We start from the raw sequence: 22,595 nt of genomic DNA, 5'->3' as shown, positions 1-22,595 counted from the left end.
CATGAACCCTACCCCACCTGTTTCACTTCCCAAAGAAATTTTCTATAAATACTTCCTGATTCCAAATGATATCAGGAAAACTCCAGATTATTCATCCAAAGAGATCCGTTAGACTAGTGCCAATTATTGAGAAGTCCAACAAAAATTCGGGTCCAAAGAAACTGCTGTACTGAGTTGGCATCTGACTCAGCAGGATACATCTGCATGAAGGTTTGAAATGCCAGTGGTGTGTGCAGCACTAATAGAAATACCTTAATGAGGTAGTTTAATGGGAGGAAGCACACTTTGCAGGTGTCATCTAACCAATGGTAGCACGACAGGTATTAATGGTATTCATGCAAATCTTTTGTTTATTTTCCATTCCTAGTTGCCCACAAAAGGTGATGCTGCTCTGTCTTAAACTACTGCAGTCCTTGTGGCGTTGGTGCGGCCCACAATTCTTAAATTCTACTCTCGACTGGGGGTGGGGGAATGACCACTTAAAAACAAACACAGATCCAGGAAGTGATGACTCATGGTACTGCTGAACCACTGCAATAGGAAGATGGTTACTGGAATTTCCCCGCTGCCCATTCGCACGGTGTGGGGGGGGATCCTGTAGACGGTGGAAAACCAGGAGTTCCGGGTTTCCCCGCAAGCTGTGGAGTTACCGCAGCAACAGGTAAGTGCTGGGTCCAGGTGAGGTGGGGGGGTTCCAAGTCCGGGGTGGGTGTCCAATCCCTGATCCGAGGTGGGGGGGGTCCGACCCCGGGGCTGAGTTGCGACCCTCAGGAGGGGTCTGATCCCTGTCCTGGGAGTGGGGGAGGGGGGGAAGGAGTTGCGATCCCGGGGGCTTCTGATCCCCGACCCAAAGGGGTGCGGGCTGCTGGTGCTGGAGCTTGGGGGATGGTGGGGGCGGGAGGAAGCACTCCTGCTCCTCCCAGTCCACAAGGATACTCCCGAGCCCTGGGATCCCCGGTCCCCTTTAGTTAAACTTGCAAAGCAGATTAAAGTAGAGGCTTCAGGCTTCATTATCATACTTAAATTGCCAACCCACCTCCTGGCAGCGGGTTGGCTGCCCGCCCCCGTCGCGCCTGAGTAAAAGGTGCAAGTGGGCAGGTTGGCGGTGAGTTTGAATCGGGTTTTAGATTTTTCCAACTTTCACTTCCCCCCCCCCCCCCCAGCCTGGCCTCCAACACATCTGTTTCTTGCTGTGAAAATTCCCCCTAGGGTCTCAGTTTAACATTTACAAGAATGCAGCATTCCCTCAGCACTACATTGTAGTGTCAATCTAGACTATAAGCTTTATCTCTTCATATGGAGCAGGAACTTATGACCTATGGACTCAGAGGCAAGAGTGCTATCAGCTGAGCTACTGTAACGAATCATTAGAAAGACAAAGGCTAAGTTAAATATTACTCTATGTTGGGAGTGAGAGGGGGCGGGCGGGGGGTAGGGGGAGTCCATTAATTCTTTAGAGATTATCTGATATAAAATATTCCAACAGTGAGCAGGTTTCTTGCATCAGTCGCTTACCAGTATTTGAAGTAATGATTGTTTCAAAAATAAATCAACGAGCTAAGTAATTATAATTTATCAAGACTGGTGCATAACTGTGCAGAATTGTTTGGAGATCACTTTATTACAAAGAACATGGAATCTGGGAATTTTTTAAGGAGAGTTCACAATTAAGCTTTATTAATAACATATAATGGTATCAAAGGTTAAGTATTCTGCACAGTCTGACAGACTGTGTATGTTTTCATTGAAATAAAGAAGATTAAAGGCAGTAACAACAATTAAGGGACACACTTCATTGACAGTAATTAGACATAGAAATATATGATGAAAGTTAAAGGGTAAGACCTGGACTTCTGTACAATCAGTCATTGGTTAAGTGGGCAGGTTGCTTTTAAAATAAAGGAAAAGTGAAGCTTGGGACAGACAGCCCCACAGAAGAGCCAGGGATTTTTGGCAGAGGTGAAAAAGGGCTTGGATTCCTCAAATTGAGTTGGAGACTTGCGAACTCACACCTCTTCTCGCTGCTCTGCGAAGAGATGGGATCGTTGCACCAGCAAGTTCTGATTCATACAGAGGTATCTTTACATCAGTGTGCTGCAAATAGAGTTGCAGAATCTCTGCCATTTCATTCCAAAGAGAACCTGCTGACCTCAGAACTAACGACATTTAAAAGGGGAGTCTTTCCGCCTCAGCGCCCCGCTGTACTGCCAGGTCCGCATGTCAGGAAACCGTGCACCTCTGACCCTTGATTTCCAACAAGCACCAAAACTTAAAATGAGCATTAAAGGTTTCCTCTCAGTCTCAGTTCAGAGGTGGATTGTCATGGCGGCTGCCTCCTGAGAATTTTTTTTTTAGCTGCGCTGTACGTTCTCCATATAGTGGAAGCCCAAAAATTCCATCAACTTCCTATGTACAGCACAGGACATGGGCTAATAAGGTGCCTGCCTGTTTTTGGTTGGTGGCTGGGCCACCCATATGAAGGCCCCCACCAAAATGGCGGCAGACCGTTAATCAGCGGGAAAGGGACAGTAAGTGCTGCCCACGATTTTCAGCAGGTTACCACCATATTCCACCCAAAAATGGCGCGACAAATTGGCCCCCATGTGTGATGTCAAAGTTGAGTGGGTGGCCATGGATATGCATCTAATACTTTGAGTTTCTTCATAACACATACTTTGCTGACTGCTGCATATGTTAGAGATTGCTGAAGCAGGTTGATTGAATCTGGAATTCGTCCATAGATGAAGAATTCATTTGAAACAAATCTGACATTTCTTACTCCCATGTTATTATCAGGTTTATTACCCTTTCGCCTGCATTCACATTGCCTGTACTGCACTTACTGCATAATGAATACAAAATGTAAGCATAAAGATAGACTATAGGTAAATGCCTGGTGCTGATTTTGAGGCAGTAATTCAGTCTTGTGGATAGTCATAAACCATTTGAGCACAGTTTATGTCATCAGCCCCCTCAACTGAATTACTGCCTTGTAACTGACTGTAAACCATCTATTATAATCTATGTATGCCATGAATAATCTTATACATTATCAGAGCGAGATTGTAATTTTAGGTTTGCAGTGCTCAGTATGCCATTTATATTGTACTCTAAGAATATCATGGTGAAATTAACATTTTGTGTTCTAGTTGACTAACACTTCTCTCCTTTCATCTTATGCTTTGTGCATGGTTGTAATAGCTTTAGATGTTTTAAGTTATGCCTTTTATGTTCTTAAGAGCTATAGCTACACAAACTGCCCGACAAAACAATTAGTAACTAGAAACCAGAATTGATATAATGAGTAACATCAGATAAAAATGCCAACACGCTATCGAATGAAAAAGTTATTGGGGCAGAGATTCACATGGATTCCACTGGTTTCCTGCAGTAACTCAGGCAGGACACCAATTGCACCACCACAGCACATTAGGTGTAGTACAGTATTGCAGTCGGGAATGGAAATGTACTGCCCCTGTAACAAGCGTAGCCTAGGATTTCAACCTAGCACAGTGGAACACCACATGTGAAGCAAGACTATTTGTTAACTATGGAAACAGCTATTCAGCAGAAGACACTGCTGATCCCTAGAGAGATAACCTAAGCTGCCCGGTGGGAACCAAACAAGTTCGGATTGGCCGCCAGTTTTGCACTTCATCCGATTTTACTGTCCATTGAAGTCAATTATCCGTATTTTCTGATCAGAGGCTTCCTGCGTGCAGAGGCCTTCGATCTGGAAAAAATCTACGGACTTACCTAAGGGCATCCAAGGTGCGTATACTTCCGCTCCTGGGCCTCTCCAAACTCGAAATGCACACGGCTCACATATCCCAGGGCGCATGCAGTTCGCAAGTGCCCCTGGGATCACGTGGGCCATGGGGAGCCAATAGGAGAAGGGAATTTCCCTTCATACACTTGACAGATAGGCCTGTCAAATATATGACTGGAGATCACCCCAAAACACAGTAAAACATTAAAAACATTTTTTTTTAAATCACATTTTAAAAATCAGTTGAAATTACAATAAATTAAATATTTTAAACAAAAATTTAATTGTTTGAAAAAAAATTAAAGTTTTTTATGGAACTAAAAATAAACTTACCTTTTTTTAAAAGTATTTTTAGATAATTAATCAGTGAAAAAAAATTGTTTTTTTATTTTACTTTTTTACAACTATTATGCTGATCCAGGCATAAGATTTCTAACGGTTTTCTGCGGGCGGAGGTTCTCCAGAAAGCGGAACTCTCCTCCCGCAGAGGCCCTTCTCTAGGGCCAGCGTCCGATCTGTCAACAGCATTCTTGACAGATCAGAAATACCGGTTTTCAACGCATGCGCTTGGCATGCCTGAAACCGGCATTTCCGATGTTCCAACGGGCGTGCACACAGCGCGTACACACCCGCAGGGATCGGAATATACGGCCCTAGGTCGAGTAAAATTGGGCGGGTATAAAATTGTGTGTCCGACCTGAACCTGCCCTTTTCCCCACCTGACAGGTTAGGTTCAAATTACCCACTCCCCCCCCCCCCCCCCATGCCCCCCGCCACCCCATTTAGCATCAGAGGACTGAATTATGAGGAAAGTTTATAAAAATATGGATTCCTCAGTTTTGAAAGGTGAATGAGAATGGACATTTTGGGGTATGTAAAATGCGAGGTGAATAGGTTAATCCTGAGCATTATTTCAAGTTAAGCGATGACTGAGGACATGAGTAGAAACTGTTAAAAGGCAAGTTCAAGACTGATGAGAGAAAGTGGTTCATGATGCAAGGGTGGAGTATTGAATGTTACCAGCACTATGCTCCTATTCACGTCATGAATTCATAGAATCATAGAATGATACAGCCCAGAAGGAGGCCACTCAGCCCATTGTGCCTGTGTTAGCTCTTTGGTACAGCTGTCCAATTAGTCCCACTCCCCTGCACTTTCCCATAGCCCTGCAATTTTTTTCCTCTGAAGTATTCATCCAGTTCCCTTTTGAATGTTACTATTGAACCTGTTTCCACCACCCTTTCAGGCAGTGCATTCCAGATCACAACTCGCTGTGTAAAAAAAGGTTTCCTCATGTTCTTTTGCCAATCACCTTAAACCTGTGTCCTCTGGTTACCAACCTTTCTGCCACTGGAAACAGTTTCTCTTTATTTACTCTATCAAAAGCATTCATGATTTTGAATGCCTCTTTCAAATCTTCTCTTAACCTTCTCTGCTCTATGGAGAACAACCCCAGTGTCTGCATATGTGCCATATTGCTGGTACTGAGCCACAAAGACCAGGGACACTCAATCATTGCCCTGTGTTCAGTCAGATGATTTCATGCGGAATGGCAAGAGAGGTGGCACAGTTTGCCTCAGGGTCAATAATATAGAGAAGGGAAAATTGAACCAGAGTTGCTGCCTCCTTTTGTTATTTTTGATGTGACTCCTCCTAATTTTTAACTGCTTGTGTAGGGAGTCAGGACTCGGTTAGGTTCAGAAGTGATTACCCTTACGATTGAATAGCAGGCCACATTAGACCAATAGCAGGAGATCGCCTCCCCACCCTCCATAGCTTGCTCCAATCCCCCCCCCCCCGCACCCCCCAGGACTGACTTGAGGGCTGCTGCTGACAATGCAGGCGGCTTGATATTGATATTTCCGCTCGCGCAGGTTGCCCGTAGCCTCAAAATCAAGGGTGATGAGTAACTACTTGGGCAATGTATCAAAGGGCTGATAGCATCTGTGAAACTATCTTCTAGCATGAGTCGCCACCTTCAAGAGAAGAAGGGAGCAAAACAAAGAAAAAAAACTGGAATCACAGGAAACATTAAGTGTAATGTAATGTTTTCTCCAATCTAGTTAGCGAAACCAAATTGAATTCTCTGAATGTAGGAAAACCTGTAGTAAGCCAAACATAATAGCATTAGCCTCTCTGCAGTGTACAAAAATAACAATGTGATGAAAGATTTTGAAGTGCCTCTTTGCTCAAACAATAAACAAATCCATTTAACTAGACATCTGTTCCTTTTAGTGGTAGGACAGCACTGGGATTTGGGAAGATGGTGACTGCTTCACTAACAATAAGATGCAAAATGCTAACTCCAATTCATTAGAGAAGTGAAGGGCCTTGCAGAGCTAGAAGGGGAAATATTAACACCCAGGTGGGAAGCTGGCCCGACGAGGAGGGTTGTCCACCTGGGAGCCGCAGTGAGAAGCCCGATCCATTTTAATGTCTGGGCCTCATTTAACAGCCCAATGGCCAGCTACCCGCTGGTATCTGGAGGCAGCTCATCGGCTTTGGCCCTACAAAGTTCAGGCATCCTGAAGGCTGGCAGCCAGGTCCTATCAAAGTGATAGGACCCCTAGTTACATAGATACATAGAAGATAGGAGCAGGAGTAGGCCATTCGGCCCTTCGTGCCTGCTCCGCCATTCGATGAGATCATGGCTGATCCTTTAATTCAGTATCCCGTCCCCGCCTTCTCTCCGTAACCCTTAACCCCTTTTGCCCGTAGAAATATATCTAATTCCCTCTTAAATATATTTAATGAGCTGGCGTACACTGCCCTCTGTGGCAATGAGTTCCACAGGTTCACCACTCTCTGAGTGAAGAAATTCCCCCTCATCTCTGTCCTAAATGGTTTAGCCCTTATCCTTAAATTATGTCCTCTAGTTCTGTTCTCACCCGCCAAGGGAAACATTCCTTCTGCATCCAGTCTGTCTAGACCTGTCAGAATTTTATACACTTCTATGAGGTCCCCTCTCAATCTTCTAAACTCCAGTGTGTACATCCCTAAACTACATAGTCTCTCCTCATAGGTCATTCCCGCCATTCCTGGTATCAGCCTGGTGAATCGCCGCTGCACCCCCTCCATGGCAAGAACATCCTTCCTCAGATGAGGCGACCAAAACTGTACACAGTACTCGAGGTGTGGTCTCACCAGTGCCCTGTACAGCTGCAGCAAGGTATCCCTGTTCCTGTATTCTAACCCTTTTGCTATGAAGGCCAGCATACCGTTTGCCTTCTTGACCGCCTGTTGCACCTGCATGCTCGCCTTCAGTGACTGGTGTACAAGAACACCCAGGTCTCTCTGTACTTCCCCCTCTCCCAATCTATTGCCATTTAAATAATAATTTGCCCTCCCGTTCCTGCACCCAAGGTGGATAACTTCGCACTTGTCCACATTATAGTGCATCTGCCATTTATCCGCCCAATCGCCCAGTCTGTCCAAATCGCTCTGGAGCTTCCTGGTCTCTTCCTCTGAGCCCACCCCCCCTCCTAGTTTAGTGTCGTCTGCAAATTTGGAAATGCTGCATCCGACTCCCTGATCCAGGTCATTAATGTAAATTGTGAACAGCTGGGGGCCCAGGACAGATCCCTGTGGTACCCCACTTGTTACTGCCTGCCATTCAGAAAATGAGCCGTTTATTCCAACTCTCTGTTTTCTATCTGACAGCCAGTTCCCTATCCACGCCAAAACTTTCCCCTTTATCCCATGAGCCTCAATTTTCCATGCTAATCTTTTATGTGGGACCTTATCGAAGGCCTTTTGGAAGTCCAGGTACACCACATCTACTGGCTCTCCCCCATCTATTCTACCAGTTACTCCCTCAAAAAATTCCAATAGATTAGTCAAGCACGATTTACCCTTTGTAAATCCATGTTGACTCTGTCCTATCCTGTCCCCATTTGCTAAGTGCTCCGCTATTTCATCCTTAATGATGGACTCCAGCATTTTGCCCACAACTGATGTAAGGCTTACAGGTCTGTAATTACCTGCTTTTTCCCTACCCCCCTTTTTGAATAGTGGGGTAACGTTAGCTACCCTCCAATCCATCGGCACTGTTCCCGAGTCTAATGAATTCTGAAAAATCATCCTTAGTGCATCCGCTATCTCTAGGGCCACCTCCTTCAGTACCCTAGGATGCATGTTATCAGGCCCTGGGGATTTGTCCACCTTCAATCCCTTTAGCTTCCTTAACACCATATCCTTAGAGATATTGATTTGCGTCAGTTCCTCCTTTGCCAATGTCCCTATTTTTCCCGATATCCCAGGGAGGTTTTTTGTGTCTTCCTTCGTAAAGACTGACCCAAAGTATGCATTTAGTTGATCTGCCATTTCCTTATTTCCCATTATATATTCCCCCGTATCTGACTGCAATGGACCAACTTTGGTTTTCACCAGTCTTTTCCTTTTGATATATTTATAAAAGCTTTTGGAGTTAGTTTTTATATTTTCCGCCAGCTTGTTTTCGTAAGCTATTTTGCCCCTCTTGATCATGCCCTTTGCCCTCCTTTGCTCTATCTTAAACTGTTCCCAATCTTCCGCTCTGGCGCTTTTTTTGGCTATTTTATACGCCCTATCTTTGGATTTTATGCTGTCTCTAATTTCCCCTGTTATCCACGGTTGAGTCACCTTTTTAGATTTCCTTTTATGCCAGATTGGTATAAACAATTTTTGCAATTTTGTCATTCTATCTTTAAATGTTTGCCATTGTTTATCTACCTCCAGTCCTCCCAGGAACGTTGTCCAATCAGACCTACTCAGTTCCCGTCTCATGGCATCATAATTCCCCTTGTTTAAATTCAGGACCTTAGTCTCTGAGTCAATTTCTTCGCTCTCCATTTCGAGTGAGAAATCGATCATGTTATGATCGCTCTGACCCAAGGGTCCCCGTACAACAAGATTACTGATTAGTCCCTTCTCATTGCACAGTACCCAGTCCAATATAGCCTGTTCCCGAGTTGGTTCCTCGACATATTGATCCAGATAACCATCCCTTAAACACTCAAGGAATTCCTCCTCCTCATTATTTTTACTGATTAGGCTAGTCCAATCTATATGTAAGTTAAAGTCACCTATGATGACAGCTGTGCTCTTATTGCACGCTTCTCTAATTTCCCTCGTGATGCCCTCCCTAACCTCTATTTTACTATTTGGAGGCCTATATACCACTCCTATTAATGTTTTTCGCCCCTCGCTATTTCTTAGCTCCACCCATATAGATTCTGTATTAACTGAGTTAATATCCTTCTTTTCAATTGCATTTATCCCCTCTTTTACTAGCAATGCTACCCCTCCTCCCTTTCTTTTTTGTCGATCCTTCCTAAATAGTTGCATGTATTTACGAGGCTCCTGCTTATATATGCAAGTTCATTTAAAGAGGCTAGCGATAAAATTAAATAAAGAATTTTCAGACCATTTCTTGTGCGGAGGTGGTGGAGGGGGTGTTCTGTTGGTCCTGAGGTTGTCAAGCCTCTTTGTGCCTCTTTGTGTCAGCCTTGGTTCAGAGGGTAGCACCCTTAACTCTGAGTCAGAAGGTTGTGGGTTCACAGTCCCACTCCAGAGACTAGAGCACAAAAATCTAGGCTGACACTCAAGTGCAGTACTGAGGGAGTGCTGCACTGTTGGAAGTGCCATCTTTCAGATGAGACATTAAACCTAGGCCCCATTTGCCCTCGCAGGTGGATGTAATATGGTCCTGTGGCTCTATTTTGAAGAAGAACAGGGGAGTTATCCCCAGTGTCCTGGCCAATATTTATCCCTCAATCAACATAAGAAACACAGATTATCTGGTCATTATCACATTGCTGTTTGTGGGAGCTTGCTGTGCGCAAATTGGCTGCCGCATTTCCTACATTGCAACAGCAACTACACTTCAAAAGTACTTCATTGGCTGTAAAGCGTTTTGGGATGTCCGGTGGTCATGAAAGGTGCTACAGAAATGCAAGTCTTTCTTTCTTTTAATTGTCGTGCTGCTGCCTTTTTTATCCCCAACAGCTCCAATATTTACAGCTAGGAATCAATATTTGTGATTTTTTTGAAGAGAAGGAGAACCAACAGATGGATGCCAGGATAGAACTGCCCAGACCAGAAGCACGCTGCACCCACCCATTGGTACTCAAGCGCCAGAATCTAAAGGTAGAGCTGAAGATACCTCCACTTATCAGCCAAGCAGTGCTTGTGGAGGCTGCAACTCTAAAATGTATCCCTCTCCATTACCCTCAATGGCCTCCCTTCCCAGGTGTTTGAGGTAATTTTCCTCAGACAAGGTTAGAGGTGTAAAGTTTGGCTGTATTCCTGTAAGCCGAATAAAAGAAGCAGGAGATTCCAATGGTTATGATGACATGCAGTAGCATCCAAGTGTCAACACATAGCCCATAGTAGATGTGATGACATGGACATGCAAAATTCAACCAAATTACAAGAAAGAATTTTTTTTGATTGAATGCATGTAAGAAAGCTAGTAAATGAAAACTTTAAGCTGAACTGGTCTGCATCCCTTTCAATAGCACCTACAGCACAATTTTTCAAGGCCATCCCACCTCACACCCCTAATTAGACTATTAATGGGCAATAAATGCCAGCCTTGCCGGGGATGTCCACATCCCAAGAATTAATCTAGAAAAATGATCCACCTTTCATTCTAGGGCTCCACCCAGAGTCAAGAGTTTAGAATCATAGAATCATAGAATGATACAGCACAGAAGGAGGCCATTCAGCCCATCGTGCCTGTGCTGGCTCTTTGAAAGAGCTGTCCAATTCGTCCCACTCCCCTGCTCTTTCCCATAGCCCTGCAAATTTCTCCTTTACAAGTATTTATCTAATTCCCTTTATTATTTAATCTGCTTCCTCCGCCCTTTGAGTCAGTGCATTCCAGATCCTAACAACTTGCTGTATAAAACACTTTTTCATCATGTTGCCTCAGGTTCTTTGGTTACACCCACCTATTATGTGCCAGCTTTGCCTCTAAACATAAGAATACCAAAGTTGACCCATGGAAATTCCTTTGTGTAGTACACGCTCTCTAATTTCATGTTTTTTTAAATTTGTTCCTAGGATGTGGGCATCACTGGCAAGGCCGCAATTTATTCCCATCCATAATTGCCCTTGAGAAGGTGGTGGTGAGCTGCCTTCTTGAACCGCTGCAGTCCATGTGGTGCAGCTTTCTCCCACAGTGCTGTTAGGGAGGGAGTTCCAGGATTTAGATCCAGCGACGATGAAGGAATGGCGACATACTTCCAAGTCAGGATGGTGTGTAACTTGGAGGGGAACTTGGAGGTGGTGGTGTTCCAATGCACCTGCTGCCCTTGTCCTTCCAGGTGATCGAGGTTGCGGGTTTAGGAGGTGCTGCCTCTGGTGATTATTCTTTATGTTTAGTAAGAAGTATTGTGATTGGTTGTTTGTTTCCTGCCTTGGGATATATGTTGTAATCTCATTGGTAGTTGATGTCATGTGATTTGTGGTGGCCATCTTAAATTCAGTTCTTTCCAGCCTTTAGTTGGGACTGGGTGTTGAAGATGTGCTACAGGATTTTTAAGTTAATAAAGCCTAGATTAGAAAGGCAAATCTATTCTTTATCTCAATTTATTAACTTAATGTCAGAATGGAGCGATATCTTCAACCAGAACGATTCAATGCTGACCCTAATTCTGCAGGAGTGGATGATAAATGGAAACATTGGTATTGTACATTTAAAAACTTTTTGGGCGTGTTGGATCAAGAGTCTCTAAATAAGCTGAATATGCTGATGAACTACATTGCTCCGGATGTGTATAAGTATATTTTGGACTGTAAAACTTACGAAGTGGCTATTTCTACATTGGAAAAGATTATTGTTAAACCAAAGAATGAGGTATTTGCACGTCACCTTCTATCTGCCCGTAGGCAGCAGGTGGGAGAATCTTTGGATACTTATTTACAAGCACTTCGGTGCCTTAGTGTTAACTAATTATAAGGCCGTGACGGCTGAAGAATATAAGGAAGAATCGGTACGGGATGCTTTTATTAATGGATTACTGTCTAGATCAATTCGTCAGCGGTTGTTAGAAAATAAGACTTTGGATCTTAAGAGTGCTTTTGAGCAAGCTTCTACATTGGATGTGGCTCAGAGAAGTTCAGATTCTTATGCTCTTTTTAATCGGCCTGTGACTGTGGTTTCGGCAGTTCCGGATGAAAAGGAATTATGTGGACTTAATAGGAGTGGTTTACTAGATTCTGAAACAGTTTCTACTTCAGCGGCTGTTGCCTCTAGGATTCAGAAGTGTTATTTTTGTGGGAACGTCCGGCACCCTCGTCTGAAGTGTCCTGCTCGGGAGGCTGTGTGTAGTAAATGCGGCAAGAGAGGTCATTACGCACGTGTGTGTAAATCATCAGGTTCAATTACCTCCTCTGTGACTATTCAGCCTTTAGATAGGGCGTTTATTGCATCAATTTCTGCTGCATTTGCTCATGGCCTAAACAAAGCTATAGTTACGGCCCAAGTTAATGGGTTGGAAGTGAAGGCCCTTATAGATATGGGCAGTACCGAGAGTTTTATAAGTCTTCAGCTTGCAAAGGAGAAACATTTGAAAATTTCGCCTGTTTCCTATCAGGTGTGTATGGCTCAGACGACTCTCACTTCACAAGTAGCTGGTTGTTGCCTTGTGAAATTGATTCTTCTAGGTAATACGTATACTGATATACGCCTATCTGTTTTGCCTAATCTCTGTGCGGATATTTTGATTGGTCATGACGTGCTTCAGTTACACGAGTCTCTCAGTCTTTCATTTGGCGGGACTAAGCCACCTTTATCTATTTGTGGATTAACCTCTTTATCCATTTCTCCATTATCACTTTTTTCCAATTTGATGCCGGATTGTAAGCCAATTGCTACCAAGTCAAGAAGGTATAGCAGTCAGGATAGAGAATTTATTAATTCTGAAGTTCAACGTCTCTTATTGGAAGGAATCATTGAACCTAGTTGTTCGCCTTGGCGGGCACAGGTAGTTGTCACGACTAACGAGAGACATAAGAAACGAATGGTGATAGACTATTCCCAAACTATTAATAGGTATACTCAATTAGATGCGTACCCTTTGCCTAAGATTGATGAGCTTATCAATAAAGTATCTCAGTATAAGGTTTTTAGCACTATTGACCTAAAGAGTGCTTATCATCAGATTCCTATTGTTAAGAAGGATCAACCATATATGGCCTTTGAGGCTGGTGGAAAGCTGTATCAGTTTTGCCGAATACCATTTGGTGTTACTAATGGTGTTGCTTGTTTTCAACGGGCAATGGATGCTTTTATAAGTGATAACTCTCTCTCTGACACCTTTTCATACTTAGATGACATCACGGTGTGTGGCAAATCAAGGGTGGAGCATGATTCTAATTTAGAAAGATTCCTTCAAGCTGCGGAAAAAGTTGGTTTAACTTTCAATAAAGAGAAGTGTACCTTTTCGACCACTGAGGTAAATCTACTGGGGTACATTATCTCGGGAAACAAGATTAAACCAGACCCAGAACGTCTGCGACCATTGATTGATTTACCTTGTCCTACTAATTCTAAGGCTTTGCAACGAGTTGTTGGACTGTTTTCTTACTATTCTAACTGGATTGCAAATTTTTCACAGAAGATCCGGCCTCTTATTCGGGTTACGACATACCCTCTATCATGGGAGGCCAGGATGTGTTTTGATAATTTTAAAAAGGATATCCTTGGAGCAGTTGTGCATTCTATTGATGAGCAGGTTCCTTTTGTGATTGAGACGGACGCTTCTGATTTTGCAATTGGGGCTACTCTGAACCAAAATGGAAGACCTGTGGCCTTTTTCTCACGTACCTTGAACAATAGTGAAAAAAGGCATTCTTCAATAGAGAAAGAGGCGTATGCAATAGTAGAAGCACTGCGTAAATGGAGACATTATTTATCGGGGCGACATTTTACGTTGGTAACTGATCAAAAGTCTGTGTCCTTTATGTTTGATGTCAAACATTTTGGAAAGATTAAGAATGATAAAATAATGAGGTGGAGGATTGAGTTGGCATGTTACCATTTTGATATAGTTTATCGTCCGGGGAAGGATAATGTTGCTGCTGATGCGCTGTCGAGGGCTTATTGTTCTGTGATTCACGGAGATACGCTTATTAATCTTCACAATGCCTTATGCCATCCTGGGGTTACGAGGATGATACACTTCGTACGCAGTAAGAACTTGCCCTTTTCAGTTGAAGACGTCAAGCGGATGACTTCATCATGTTCTATCTGTGCTCGGTGTAAACCGAATTTCTTTAAGCCTCAACGAGCTCATCTTATAAAGGTTACTTCCCCTTTTGAACGTTTGAGCATCGGTTTCAAGGGGCCTCTTCCTTCAACTACTCAAAACCGATATATATTTACTGTTGTGGATGAGTTTTCAAGGTTCCCTTTTGCTTTTCCTTGCACAGATGTATCAGCTGCTACAGTTATCAAATGTCTGACTCAACTTTTTGTCATCTTTGGGATGCCTGCGTATATCCATTCAGATCAGGGAAGTTCTTTTATGTCTTCCCAGTTGAAGGAATACCTTCAGAGTCGGGGAATTTCTACTAGCAGAACTACCCCGTATAATCCCCAGGGTAATGGACAGTGCGAACGATACAATGGGGTGATCTGGAAGGCAGTTATGTTGGCTTTGACATCCCGGAACCTTAAGAATACACAGTGGGAAATGGTACTGCCTGATGCCCTGCATTCCATTAGATCATTGCTTTCAACGGCTACTAATGTGACCCCCCATGAAAGGCTCTTTAACTATCCGTGGAGATCTACTACGGGATATTCGGTACCTTCATGGCTTACTATGCAGGGACCTGTGCTGCTTCGACGCCATGTTAGATTGTCAAAATATGATCCTTTAGTGGAGGAGGTGGAGCTGTTGGAGGCAAATTCCCAATATGCTCATATTCGATTCCAAGATGGGAAAGAAAGTACCGTTTCAATTAAAGACTTGGCTCCTTGTGGTGGCCAGCCCTCTTCTGAGGATATTAACAATAGTCATGATTCAGATAATGTGGATGCTGTTACAGATACTACGAATATTTCCAATCCGACTGCAGATAATTATACTTCTATTAGTCAGCCCTCGATGGATGTTCATGACCGTCCCAGTTTACCTCCTGATGGGATTTCTAATCCAGAAACCGTTGAAAATTGGGATATGGATAGCCTTCCTGCAGAAGATACTTCAGTGTCTCCTGGGGTGGGAGGGCAAGGAATTTCACCAAGGTTGAGAAGGTCGACACGAACAAGACATCCGGTCGACCGATTGAAAATGGACTTTTAAATTGATAGTAATGTTTTAAAATTGTTAAAATATTATATTATATTGTTTTAGTTGAGAGATACTTAATACTTATGTGCAATGTTACTATTTGTTGTTGCTCACTTAGTATTGTGCCATGTTGAATAGTTTTATTTTGTCTGTGCATAGTTTTAGTTGTAAATAATTAATTATAAATTGTGAAGGTTATTTAGGTTGGAGTGTATTTTAAAAGGAGGGGTGAATGTGGTGATTATTCTTTATGTTTTTTTTTAAAACCCACAGTGCAGATAGAGGCCATTTCGGCCCATCGAGCCTGCACCGACACATATCCCACCCGATCCCTGTAACCCCTACACCAACACATATCCCACCCTATCCCCGTAACCCCACGTATTTAATCCCCCTAACATTAAGGGCCAATTTATCATAGCCAATCAACCTAACCCGCACATCTTTGGACTGTGGGAGGAAACCGGAGCACCCGGAGTAAAACCCACGCAAACACGGGGAGAATGTGCAAACTCCACACAGTCACCCGAGGCCGGATTCGAACCCGGGTCCCTGGCGCTGTGAGGCAACAGTGCTAACCACTATGCCACTGTGCTGTTTAGTAAGAAGTATTGTGATTGGTTGTTTGTTTCCTGCCTTGGGATATATGCTGTAATCTCATTGGTAGTTGATGTCATGTGATTTGTGGTGGCCATCTTAAATTCAGTTCTTTCCAGCCTTTAGTTGGGACTGGGTGTTGAAGATGTGCTACAGGATTTTTAAGTTAATAAAGCCTAGATTAGAAAGGCAAATCTATTCTTTATCTCACTGCCAAAGAAGCCTTGGTGAATTGCTGCAGTGCATCTTGTAGATGGTACACACTGCAGCCACGGTACGCCGGTGGTGGAGGGACTGAATGTTTAAGGTGGTGGATGGGGTGCCAATCCAGCAGGCTGTTTTGTCCTGGATGGCGTCGAGCTTCTTGACTGTTGTTGGAGCTGCACTCATCCAGGCAAGTGGAGAGTATCTCATCACACTCCTGACTTGTGCCTTGAAGATGGTGGAAAGTCTTTGGGGAGTCAGGAGGTGAGACATTTGCCGCAGAACACCCAGCCTCTGACCTGCTCTAGTGGCCACATTATTTATGTGGCTGGTCCAGTTATGTTTCTGGTCAATGGTGACCCCCAGGATGTTGCTGGTGGGGGATTTGATGATGGTAATGCTGTTGAATGTAAAGAGACGATGGTTAGACTCTCACTTGTTGGAGATAGTCATTGCCTGGCACTTGTGTGCTGCGAATGTTAACTGCCACTTATCAGCCCAAGCCTGACTGTTGTCCAGGTCTTGTTGCATGCAGGCATGGACTGCTTCATTATCTGAGGAGTTGCGAATTGCACTGCACACTGTGTAGTCATCAGCGAACATCCCCACTTCTGACAGCCATGCCACAGTTGGTAGCTCTCTCGCCTCTGAGTCAGATGGTTGTGGGTTCAAGGCCCACTCCAGAGATTTGATGAGCAAAAATCTAGGCTGACACTCCAGTGCAGTGGTGAGGGAGTGCTGCACTGTCGGAGGTGCCATCTTTTGGATGAGATGTTATACCGAGGTCCCATCTGCTCTCAGGTGGACATAAAAGATCCCATAGCACTATTTCGAAGAAGAGCAGGGGGAGTTATCCCCGGTGTCCTGGCCAACATCTATCCCTCAATCAACATAACAACAACAGATTATCTGGTCATTATCACATTGCTGTCTGTGGGAGCTTGCTGTGCACAAATTGGCCGCCGTGTTTCCTACATTACAACAGTGACTACACTCCAAAAGTACTTCAATGGCTGTAAAGCGCTTTGGTATGTCCTGAGGTCATGAAAGGAGCTATATAAATGCAAGTATTTCTTTTCTTTCTTTTATATATAAAATTTACCATATCCTTCACTCATAATGTCTTACACATCACATTCTTGTTAATATTTCTGTTATTAGGACAAATTTTGCATATTTTTTTCTACAACATCTAATTATTATCATGTGTATAGATGTCTTGTCTACTTTACAGTAATATTCATGCCTGAGTTTTCTGCTCCTCTTTGATCCGTGCATTTCTTTTCCTCGCTTCCTTCCAGGCTCTTTTAGTCCTAGAGACAGCAGTCATCGTCCAGGTGATGTACTCCCACCACATGACTCCTGCTCTGTATATTTGGAGCCTTGCTCTTCAGCTAAAGAGCTGCCCTGATACTCGATTACAGGTCTCCTGAGAGCTGAATGTATCATCACTGAAACAGGGCCTTCCTAATTGATCTTTAGCCACTCTCCAACACACTTGTGCGCGCCACATTGTCATTGGATTAATGACGTTTGGAAGATTCATACCAGTCAAGTGGCTTGGTAGCTACTTTGAAATATGTAAAGGATCATTATAGTGAGTGCATCATGCCTGGCTGATAAGTGCTTTTTAACACTTGCAAAAGCTTGCTTGCTTGCCGGGATCGCCTTTTAAATTTTCTGCATTTATCATTTTGTACCGTCACTGAGCCGCTGTATCTGGGCTCAGCCGAATTTATGGCCACTGCACTCCCACCTCGGGTTGCCAACACTCCAGGACTGCCCTGGAGTCTCCAGGAATTGAAGACTAATCTCCAGGACACCGCTGCGAGCAAACCCAGGAGAAAAATCATAGGGACAATAAAAGAATTGTGCGTTTTTTAAAATTCTTTGAACACTTTTGTTTGCTAGTTATAAAAATATTGGACATAAAGACTTGCATTTTTTTGCGCCTTTCACGACCACCGGACATCCCAAAGTGCTTTACAGCCAATGAAGTACTCTTTGAAGTGTAGTCACTGTTGTAATGTAGGAAACGTGGCAGCCAATTTGTGCACAGCAAGGTCCCACAAACAGCAATGTGATAATGACCAGATAATCCGTTTTAATGATGTTGATTGAGGGATAAATATTGGCCAGGACACCAGGGATATCTCCCCTGCTCTTCTTTGAAATAGTGCCATGGGATTTTTTACGTCCACTTGAGAGAGCAGACAGGCCCGCGGTTTAACATCTCATCCAAAAGATAGCACCTCCAACAGTGCAGCACTCCCTCGGCACTGTTCTGAGTGTCAGCCTAGATTTTTGCGCTCAAGTGCTGGAGTGGGACTTGAACCCACAACCTTGTGACTTAGAGGCAAGAGTGCGACCCACTGACCCACTGGCTGACATGAGAAAAAATTCTGTTTCATCGGTAGTGCCCCAAGAGGGGAGCGGGCCGCTACTGGAAGCGCCCCACCTCCCTCTTGGGGTGCTGCGAAGGAATATCGCGGTGCTACATGCCGCAGCACCACGGTACTGCAGGCCTTCCTCCCCTTCTTAAAGGGGAGGGGCCTTGTGCAGCTTGACCCGGGGCCCAGCTGGGCCACCAGGGATCGGAGTGGCGACAAAAGATCCCGGCACTCAAGAGAAGTACCGGGCTCACGGAGCGCAACTGGCACTCCATGGGGGGGGCTGGTCAGGAGGCCGGGGACGGCAATGGGGGCAGGTGCTGGGAGGCGGCCAGCAACAAAAATGGCTGCCCGGCACCTCGCCTTTAATTAGCGCCCCGTCGGACATAGCGTCCTGCGGTATGTCATGGGGCGCTACCGAAGATCGCGGCTGGGGCGCGAGCGGGGCACTGCTTGCGGCGATGATATCATCACCGACGGCGCAACACTGCGTGGCACTAATGGTTACCGCCGCCACTAATCTCCCGCTGAATTGCGCGGGAGGTGTTGGCAGCGCCGCGCCCAGGCACTAGTTGCTTTGCGCCCCATTAACGCCCTCTTACAGCTAATGGGAGGCGCAAAGCAACCGAATTTTTCCCCCCTGTGCAATAAGGTATGAATGGCGATTCCCTTCTTTTATTCGTTGGGCCAGCCCACATGACCCCAGGGGTGCTTGCGAACCACTTGCGCCCCTGGGGTGCATGGGCCTCTAACCGCGCGGACCCGGTGAGGCCCAGGACCACAAATCTCCGTACCTCCCGGACCACCAGATACGTGGCATTTTATTTGCAGAGCGGAGGCATTTCCCTATGGGAAGCCTCTGACCACAAATTCAGGGCCATTATACATATCCAGGTCTATTATTACAAAAGAACATAAGAAATAGGAGCAGGAGTAGGCCATTCGGCCCTTCGAGCCTGCTCCGCCATTCAATGAGATCGTGGCTGATCTTCTGCCTCAACTCCATTCACCGGCCCTATCGCCATATCCCTCGATGCCCTTACTGACCTATTCTGAGTAAGTTGGACATCATGGGCTGATAATTCCTGCACCTGGACCCATTGGATTGCCTAGGCACAGAAAATACAGGAAAATTAGGTGGGGAGGGAGAACTGTGTAAGGAGTTTGCACATTCTCCCCGTGTTTGCGTGGGTTTCCTCCGGGTGCTCCGGTTTCCTCCCACAGTCCAAAGATGTGCAGGTTAGGTTGATTGGCTATGATAAATTGACCCTTAGTGTTAGGGGGATTAAATACGCGGGGATAGGGTGGGATATGTGTTGGTGCAGGGGTTACGGGGATCGGGTGGGATATGTGTCGGTGCAGGCTCGATGGGCCGAAATGGCCTCTATCTGCACTGTGGGGTTTCTGTGATTCTGTGATTCTGTGAATCTCGCCGATTTTCCATCCATTCAACTTAATGGGCAGAAAATTGGATGGACTCCCCTGCCAGTGTGCACTCCTGACTTTCCCTTATTCGCTTTACCCAGCTGGTCCAATATCCCTGACGCAGGACAGGAATATCTACTACTCTGATGCCGCGATGCTTTATCCCCCAATAAGTTTATGTTAAACTTGCATAAAACCTTAATTAGACCATACTTGGAGTACTGTGAACAGTTCTGGACTTCATATTATAAAAAGGATATAGAGGCACTGGACAAGGTCCAAAAAAGATTTACAAGGATGAGGCCAGAACTGAAAGGTTATGCCTATCAAGAAAGACTGAACAGGCTGGGGCTCCTTTCTCTAGAAAAGAGAAGGCCGAGGGGTGAGCTGACACAGGTTTTTAAGATAATGAAAGGGTTTGATAGGGTAGACGTAGAGTAAATGTTTCCCCTTGTGGGGGGAGACCAAAACTAGAGGCCATAAATATAAGATAATCATCAATAAATCCAATAGGGAATTCAGGAGAAACTTCTTTACCTAAAGAGTGGTTAGAATGTGGAACTCGCTACCACAAGGAGTAGTTGAGGCATGGATGCATTTAAAGGGAAGCTCGATAAACAAATGAGGCAGAAAGAAATAGAAGGTTATGCTGATAGTGTTCGATGAACAGGAGTGAGAGGAGGCTCGTGTGGCGCCTAAACACCGGCATGGACCTGTTGAGCCGAATGGCCTGTTTCTGTGCAGTAATTCTATGTAATGCTATAGTACATAATGAGGATTTCATTTTATCTGCTGCACTTCTTTCAAGATGAGAAAAAGACTAAAATAATGACAGATTCTTAACACAGTCAGGAAATGAGAGTAAACTATAGGTGCATGTTTTAATTACACATTTCTTAATCAAAGAAATAAGTAACTCAGAGTTCAGTAGAGTGTGTGGTATAGTGGTGGTCCCATCCCTTACTTCTTACTGTCTCTATCGGTGCAAGAGTGCTAACAGGATGGGGAGGACATAATTAATGCCTGACACAGTAAACTACAACATCGTACCTGGAGAGGTACCACCAACGCTGCCTCCGCAAGATCCTGCAAATCCATTGGCAGGATAGGCGCACCAACGTCAGTGTTCTTGCTCAGGCCAACATCTCCAGCATCGAAGCTTTGACCATGCTCAATCAGCTCCGATGGACGGGTCACATTGCCCGCATGCCCGATACGAGACTCCCAAAACAAGTGCTCTACTCTGAGCTCCGGCATGGCAAGAGAGCCCCAGGTGGGCAGATGAAACACTTCAAGGACACCCACAAAGCCTCCTTGAAAAAGTGTAACATCCCCACCGACATCTGGGAATCCCTGGCCCAAGACCGCACAAAGTGGAGGAGAAGCATCTGGGAAGGCGCTGAACACCTCGAGTCTCTTCGCCGGGAGCAAGTGGAAGCCAAGCGCAGGCAGCGCAAGGAGCGCACGTCATCCCAAACACCCCACCCACCTGCCCCTTCAACCACCGTTTGCCCCACCTGTGACAGAGACTGTAGGTCCCGCATTGGACTCATCAGTCACCTGTGAACTGATTTTTAATGTGGAAGCAAGTCATCCTCGGTTCCGAGGGACTGCCTAAGAAGAACTGTTTCTCTCAGTGCAAGAGTGCTAACAGGAGGGAGAGGACATAATTAATGCCTGACCCAGTATGCTGCAACATCGTAAATGCATTCAAAAAGAACATGGCTAGTAACAAAGGCAATTATGTCTCATCGTGCTTTAACCCCCTCCTGCATCTATATGATGGAGGAGAATTTCTGTGAGGTTCTCCTGATCTCCCGCCTCAACTTTAGCAGAAGATCAGGGGAAACCCTGGAGAAACAATGTAAATAACCTTTTATGCCGCTGATCTTTGGGGTAGAATTTGGTCCTTGTTGCGCCCACTTTACAGGCGTAAAACAAGCGCAAAAAGGACCAGCTTCAGGGCGCAATTTCCTGTCTCCAATCTGGGTGAGCCATTTTTCGGGGGTCTGGAGCAGCCGCCTAAAAGAGTCGATAGTCTCCTTGCACCTGCTAATGAGGGGCCTACCGCCTGTTTAAGGACCCTTGAAAGAAACTGAGCAGGTTTTCAGGAAGTGGAAGCAGCCCAGCCAGCGGCCGTTACTGTAAAGGTAAATAAAACACAATAAAAACATTTCTGCACTCCTCCCATCTCCACAGTACTTCCAACAGCCATGACAAGGCCACGATTGGCCTCCACACCAGGGCCCTCCCCACTCCTGTTCCAGCTGTCCTCCCCCCACTCCCAGCCCTCTCGGAACTTACCTGATGGTCCCTGCCGGTGTGGCAGAGGGCCCGAAATTGCATGCTTCCATTGGGCACCTGTCACGCCTCCATAAGCAGCTGGCCCTAAATGTTTAGATGAGGCACAAGGTCTAATTTCTTGTGATCCTCTGGCCTTCGTATTTAGGTGCAGGGATCAACGCCTGTGACCAGTTTGTGGCGGCAGGCAGGCGCTGTGCAATTTCCACCACTTTCGTTCAATTCTCCTGAAATGGATTCAAACCCATACACCAGAAACAATAGTGGGCCGACTCACGCAAATAAGCTTATCATTGAGCCCTGGATGAAGGAAACAGAGAATTGGGAAACCTGTTAGAACACAGCTGGGGTCAAGATTCACTTAAGTATCATAGCAAAATACTGCGGATGCTGGAAATCCAAAATAACAACAGAAAATGCTGGAAAAACTCAGCAGGCCAGGCAACATCCGTGGAGAGAGAAATAGAGTCAACGTTTCAGGTCGAAACCCTTCGTCAGGACTGAAAAAAAACACAGGAAATGAAACAGATTAAAAGGCCAGTTTGGGGGCTGGGAAATGGGGATGAGAGAACAAAAGAGAAGTGAAGAGACATTAAGAGGTATTCAAAACGAGACGAGATGGTGATA

The sequence above is a fragment of the Somniosus microcephalus genome, chromosome 7 (assembly GCF_052327205.1).
Source record: "Somniosus microcephalus isolate GS21.2 chromosome 7, FLI_Smic_1.0, whole genome shotgun sequence".
NCBI classification, from domain to species: domain Eukaryota; kingdom Metazoa; phylum Chordata; class Chondrichthyes; order Squaliformes; family Somniosidae; genus Somniosus; species Somniosus microcephalus.
This window is presented reverse-complemented; position numbering follows the sequence as displayed.